This window comes from Oratosquilla oratoria, chromosome 15 (assembly GCF_046742065.1).
Source record: "Oratosquilla oratoria isolate Oo_2021 chromosome 15, ASM4674206v1, whole genome shotgun sequence".
In the NCBI taxonomy this organism is placed as follows: domain Eukaryota; kingdom Metazoa; phylum Arthropoda; class Malacostraca; order Stomatopoda; family Squillidae; genus Oratosquilla; species Oratosquilla oratoria.
In genome coordinates this window covers 57,607,415-57,614,914 of record NC_134791.1, presented here as the reverse complement: position 1 = coordinate 57,614,914, position 7,500 = coordinate 57,607,415, and the positions used below count along the sequence as shown (strand labels likewise).

The 7,500-nt window shown below is 42.7% G+C and overlaps 1 protein-coding gene across 1 annotated transcript in view; it reads left to right on the top strand.

Annotated features, from left to right (window-relative positions):
• The window catches only part of LOC143033463 (serine/threonine-protein kinase SIK2-like), a 261,150-nt gene that overhangs the window by 944 nt on the left and 252,706 nt on the right, over positions 1-7,500 (top strand). The gene's annotated exons all lie outside the window — the stretch shown is intronic.

Here is a 7,500-nt window from a genome sequence, read left to right as displayed (position 1 = left end):
TCGACGAAAAGACGACCACCGTAGTTATTGTTTAGACCAACGCTGAGTAATTCAACTCGAGCAAGAGGATCCTGTGCTGTGAAAGAAAGTCTCTTTTTATTTGTAAATTCCCTTTCTCTGTTGTCGCCTCTCTTTCTGCCGCTTGCCTCGCACGATACGGGCAGGGCCGCGCCAAACCTCGTAAAAATCAATTTCTCTTAAAATCTCTCGAACTCTCGCGCTCCACGAAGTCGTCTTGAACAGAGCTCGATCGTACTTCGAGAAAAACTCCGTTGTTTCTCGCCTTCAACCAGAGCAACGTTTCTAAAGTGCGTCAGCGTAGCGAGGGAGTTACTTGATATGTGCCACCTTAACCCTCTCACCACGAAGAACCATCTTCAGAACTGAATAAAATCGCCCGGCGGAAGCCTCGACAAGATCCGTAAAGGAGTCACAGAATTGAAGGAGTTAGCCTCCCCTCAATGCGGTAACGTAATTCACGGATTTACTCATGCTGCCCTCAGGTGATTCTATTCAGTTCTAAAGGTGGGTCATCTCGGGGATGAGGGGATGGGCTAGAAAGTGATGTGAAATGGACCCTAGAACAGAACTGGAACCGATGGAAACGGAACCAAAACTGGAACCCCCAGAAGAACGACTGGATCCCAAATCAGGTCGAACTCTGGGCTGCGGCAGTGCAGCTGTTGGTCTGGTAGGACTCTAGAAGGAAAGGCATTTTTTTTTTCATAAACCTGAAAACCTAATAAGATTTAGGTTAGCGCGCATACAGGTAGGTTGTCCCATATTACGCTAGCCCAACATAGGATAGAGTAACCCACTTTAGATCTGATCAGTTTTTGTTAGGTTAGGTTAGGGAATCGTACAGCTATTTTTTTTTCATTATTATTTTTAAATATCATAATCTAAATAGCATAGGTTATGGTTGTCCCATATTAGGTTAGCCCAACATAGGATAGAGTAACCCACATTAGATCTGATCAGTTTTTGTTAGGTTAGGTTAGGGAATCGTACAGCTATTTTTTATATATCATAATCTAAATAGCGTAGGTTATGGTACTTAAATGTAGGTAAGAGACTGGTTAGGTTAGGTCAGGTCACGGTAGGTCAAGTTAGTTTAGGTTTATGATTAAACCAGATTAAGTAATCACACTGAACTTCTGCAAATTTCTTAAAGGTTCTGTCACCAACAACGTACAATAGTCCTTTATCAGAAACTCCTTCTGTGATACAATTTGCCATGCTTGAGTACGTTTTTTTTTTTTTTTGTCATTGTCCTCTCATGCATTTTCCCATTTGCTTATCCATGCCACTGTTGAATAACTTCTTCATATCTTTATAAATTTTGTTTTGGCAAGACGATTTCATTCAGCAGAAGGGGGGAACCCGAGGAACGAATGGTATCGAAAAGTAAAACACATGAATGATGACAAAGTGTCATTTATGCGCGGACGCATTTGAGCATTTCACGATTTTGTGTCTTGTGCAAAGTTACCATTAGGACGCCTGTAGCCCTCTTCATCTTACTGTTCCCCCAAGAAAGACGCTTTGGCATAAAAATGATGCCTTTGAAGGATTGAAAGTGGGGCACTTTTGTAAGAGCTGTGTTTTAGGTGACAAATGCACCAGAGCCCGCCTTACACAATGTAATCGTTGAGGGATTGGAAAGGGTGATATTGTGAACGTCAAGCTCTGTTAGTCAGAGCGCCCAGCCCGCCTTGCAAAACTGGGTTATTGGAAACGATCCTATGTCAGTGCCTTACAGGATATCAAATTACATTGTCTAGTGAGAAGTGTATAGTACAGATAAAGTAGAAATGTACTGAACAGTGTTTAGATATATTAAGTAAGCATATCAGTTGATGCGAAAAAAATTCTAAAACTTTTTTTTTTCACCTTTCAAAATATGAGCTATCATGAATCTCTAGCTTGTTTTTTTTTCAGTGTTGGATATCCCGTAATATTTACTCTCGTTCTTTTTTCTTATCTCTACGTGAAGTCCTCCGTCATTATAAATACATGAAATACTTTGATTGTATTATTCGTAATGAAACAGACTTTTTATACTTTTTCTTCAACAGGAAAAAGAAAAAGCTAAGAATATTTTTTCATATATCTTACTTGCTAATTGTTTACCAACCTTTAGCAACTGAATCAGGACTGGCTGGGGCGCCTTTCTCATCAGCTCTCACTGCTAATGAAGACATGCTCCTTTAGTATGACAGCCGCCAGGCGATTTTATTCATTGAAGGAAATGCAGCGAGCGAGTTAAATCTACCTCGATTAGTCCTTTCACTGCTACTGACGGCTTACGCCTTTGTTTTGGCTGCCACCAGCTGATGTTCTTCATCCAGAGTTAATCTAAAACCAAATTCGACCTCAGAGTTGGTTCGTTATGGTTAACCAACGGAAGTCATTTCGTCGGAAGTCATTCCTTACGCGCGAGGAGAATCTTAGGTTGTCTCAAGGTCATGATGGGTCTTACCCGATACAAAAAAGCCGAGGTCGTTCCCCCCCTCCCCCCTCCCACCCCCACCCACCATCGTAATCATCGTCGTATCCTCAACCTCGTAAATGTTGTCGTAAGTCAACCGAAGCGAGCTGTCGCCTCACGCGATGTCGCATTCTGTTGCTCTCCTAAGTTACGGTTGACGTCTCAATCTGTGTTGATCTCGTAAGTTGCAGCCGATGCCATCTGCCGACAGGTTGAAATCGGCCGTGGAACGGATATGGAGAGTTTAGCGTTTCATGTCCCACATGGCTGTCGTAATGCATCCCACTTTCCCTATAACGTTACAGCAACACCAGACCCGTTTTCTTTCTGGCTGCCGTTATCAATGTCACTAGTTAATGACAGTAACTGCCTTCTTGTACGGATACCCTCCGAACGCACACCATTACATGGATAGCTCTATCCCTGCTCGATAACTCTCCCTCCCGCTACACACACACACACACACACACACACACACACACACACACACACACACACACACACACACACACACACACACACACACACACACACACACACACACACACACACACACACACACACACACACACACACACACACACACACACACACACACACACACACACACACTCTCTCTCTCTCTCTCTCTCTCTCTCTCTCTCTCTCTCTCTCTCTCTCTCTCTCTCTCTCTCTCTCTCTCTCTCTCTCTCTCTCTCTCTCTCTATGCTGGTTGAATTATCGTCAACAGTTGTTAATTTACTCGGCCAGAAGTGATTTGAGTCACAACGTTTCGTTACTCGAATCATTCATAACCCAAACCATTATTCAAATTGATATTTAGTGACTAAATAATCGATTGATCAATGAATTAAGCCCCCTAAAGCCCAGAGGTAGCTTTGACCTGAGCAAAATCGTCACGTGGAGTTAGCCAAAACAAACTCAATGTCTCGATTTAACCCAATATTGGTCTGTTGGTCTGTGACAAAATGGTCAGTGTCCCGTAAGGCTAGACTAAGATACTTAGCGACTTTTTTCCCCTTTCGAATACACAAGAGTTGATGGAAGAATTGTCCAGACAGGTTCATGTCCACAACACTTCGCTTCAGAAACGTCTTCCCCTCCCCTCTCTTTTATCTCTTCCCACCGTCCCCAAGTGTCGTTGCATAACACACACCCTCCCCCCCACCCACCCTTCAGCCTTAGGGGCCACACCTTAACTAGACAGGATATTTGCACAGGCCAGAATAAATTCTCTACAGAACAACTCACCTAAGAATGGTAATCTCTCAACCGCTGGGCCGTTTCATTCGTGATGGAAGAAGGTCTCTTCCTAGGAAGAATTCGCTTCGACCATCCACTGAAAGGGGTCCTCTGATGGCACTTGCAAGAAAGATGAGAATGCACGCCATCTAGCTTATTGGATGAGGTTCTTCACTGATTATATTATGGTTGACGCCGGGAGATTTCATTCAGCTGAAGGTGTGATCCCGTGCTGAAGGAGCGAGATATTCTTTTGCACAGGACCGCCGAAACGAACAAGGCAAGTTGTTGCCAAGAATTCATCCCTCGTAGTTGGCTTGTTACCTAGTGCGATGGACCTCTCGGTCTTGCCGTCCACCCGGGTTCAAGAAAATCGCCATGCACTTGAAAGCGCCGTGTCCGTCTTCATGGAGGTGCTGAACACTCCGAGGATACTCGCAACCGTGCTATAATTGTCCAAAAATGTGCTATGCGTATTGGAAGGTCCTGCAGAGAGGAGAGTTTCCACTCCGCGGGAAACACAAATACCATCCGTGAGTTATCGTACATCGGGCTGCGTCCCTCGTACGCGAGATGACGTCATCGAGGCACCCAAGGATTTTCTTGACTGCGGGCGGGCCTCGGGAGGTCATCAACCTTGGCCAGCCCCTTTGGCTTCCTGTACGCGTGTCTCCTTCGCCCGGTGTGTGATTTTGGCAACAGCGCGAGTCCGGCATGCGATTCCATCATATTTAAAAAGCTAAAAAATGCACGATTTCGGTGAACCTGTCAATATTTTTTTTTATTGTTGTGATTCTCTTGCACCCGGAGGCTGATAACCTGAACGTGTTTCATTGTCTGAATAGCATGAAAAGAAGACAATGGAAGTACAGCATAGGCATACATTCAAAAGAATAACCGAGTGTCAAATGTCAGTCGTGATTTTAGTACGTTGCGTGATTCCTCAGGTAACATAATTAAACTACTTTCAAACGACATCGTTGGGAATACAAGTGCGTATATAAAACCGTGACAAAAGAATACCCTCGACTAATCATGCACAGCACACTCAATGTTGTCACGGTTGCTCCTGTCGGATCATCACCACCTAAAGGTCCAACCGCATTGCCTCATGTGCTTACGGGCTGTGTGCCACGGAATCTGAATAAGCACTGGCCAAGTAGATCCAATTTTTGGACATTAAACAACCTAAAGAAGATTAAGATCTATACGTTCAACGTGAGAACCAACACCGAAGGCTGCAAACTGGAGAGTTTGATGAAAAAAAACTGAAGCACATCAGTTGGGATATCGTGGGATTGAGTGAAGTCCGAAGAGAGAAGAAGAAACCCGATGCAGCTATAACTCACCATTTGCTCTTTTATAGTGTGTTAGATCATTTGAGTTGTGATGAGGTTGTTCAGAAGATACATACATACATACATACATGCATACATGCATATATACATACATACATACATAAACCAAAAAGCCTCTTCCCAGTTATAAGGGGCTTATGAAGATAAGATATATGAAACGTACAAGGTGAACTTTCGCCAAGGACTCGACCGTTATAGTTATCTCTACTCCGAATAGTCATTCTTGCCGTCCACCCGTATTCAAGAAAACTGTTGTGTGTACAGTTCAGACGACGAGACTGAATCCTTCTGTACTGATACACGCCAGGTAATGGATCAAGACAAAACTAAATACAAGTTGGTAGTTAGAGGTTTCAACGCGAAAATAGGGAAGGACATAGCAGTTGAGCTATGCGTTGGAAAGTTTTTAGTAAATAAAAGAAATGACAAAGATGAGATGCCAGTATAGGCTGTAATGATCTTAGAAAAGTAAGCCTCATATTAGAGATGAGAGCAATAGTATTATGATTGTTACTGTTGTAAATAAGGCAAATATAGGTAGTAACTATGGAATACTAGAACGCACAGATAAATCAATTTTGTATCCAGTATTATCGTAATGCCGAGAAAGTGAGTGGCGGGCTCTGGCGATGACGTCATATCGTCTGAGACGGCCGTCAATAGGTGAGCCGAGTCGGCTTGGAATGTTATGACGTCACGAGCGCTTGCCAGTCACGCGATTTTTAGTCGACTTCATCCGCTGTTTTTGCACTTGCGCAGTTGCCGATTATGAAAGATATTACGAAAGCGAAAATCACCGTCACCTTTCCTCTTTTGAGCGTCTTACCTGGAAAGAAAAAACACCGGAAATGCGTCAAATGTATTGCTGGTCAACAACATGACAGCCTTCATGGTCTCACATCCTGTTATTTTCTTTGAATCGGTTTCAGAGCCTTCATAGTGCTCAGAGTCTTGATCAAAATGGTCGTAGGCTCAACAAACCATCATGGAATTAAAGCGTATATTCACTTTACAGTGGTGTTTCACTCTAATTCTGAGTGTGCTAATGAGACTGTATCACCACATTTACGGTGAAGGAGGGGAAGTTAGTCGCCGACGTTTGATATCCAAGAATATTGAAGGACACACGGTATGTAATTACTATTCCATTACTATCACATCAATGTGATCCCATATAAGACATTCACTTGGGTGATGTTGACACCCCTGCTCACTCGCGATGATGACTGATGAAAAAAGTAGAAAAAAGAAAAGAAAAGAAAGATCCAGCTTGATCCGTGACTTAATGCGACGCTATATATATATGTATAAATATATGTATATATATATATAATGTATATATATATATATATATATATATACATATATATATATGTGTGTGTGTGTGTGTGTGTATGTATATATATACATATTTATATATGCATATATATGTATATATATATATATATATATATATGTGTGTGTGTGTGTGTGTGTGTGTGTGTGTGTGTGTGTGTGTGTGTGTGTGTGTGTGTGTGTGTGTGTGTGTGTCTGTGTGTGTGTGTGTGTGTGTGTGTGTGTGTGTGTGTGTGTGTGTGTGTGTGTGTGTGTGTGTGTGTGTGTGTGTGTGTGTGTGTGTGTGTGTGTGTGAATTGTAATATTTTTGTAAAGATTGAAAAGCCGTTACTGAGGTATTTGTGTGTGTGTGGGGGGGGGGTATTAATATTACCGTAAGGGTCGTAGATCATTGAGGGAGGTCGGAAACTTATGCTGTTGAGGGGGTCGGAAATTAACGTTAATAGAGGGTCGGATATTAACGCCACTAAAAAGGTCGAAAGCTGACGGGGTCGAAGGCCCATGTCACCAAAGGACTCAGGATGCAATGTTACAGTGGGGGTCGAAATGTAATGTCATTCTGGGGGTAGACATTTAATGTCTCTGTGGGTGCAGAAATTGAATGTTACTCTGAGGGTTTTAAATCTATATTGTTAAGAGTCCGAAATTAACGTTGCAGCAGAGAGTCGGAATATAATATTAGTTTGGGGGTCGGAAATTAATGACCCTGTGGGGGGTAGGAATGTAATGCTGCAGCAGTGGTCGACAGCTTGTTATCGAAGGGGGTGGAAATGTAACATTACGCTGGGGCCCGGCCAGGAATTTCAGGCAGTTATCGCTACTGGAATACGTAAAATAGTCAAATTTCAAATATTCAGAACGAAAAGACGCCTTTTGCAGGATATCAGAAGTTGTTTCTGTGTTCTGGGGTTTTCAAAATACTTGGTTCTGAATATTGAAGACTTTCGAATTTTTACATTTGCAATGTCGTGTCATTCGAGTCAAAATGTGATATCATTAATACTCAGAGCCTTCCCCCATCGCCACTTCCACCATTCCTTACTGCCTATTACAGCTATTGGTTTGCGAAATAAT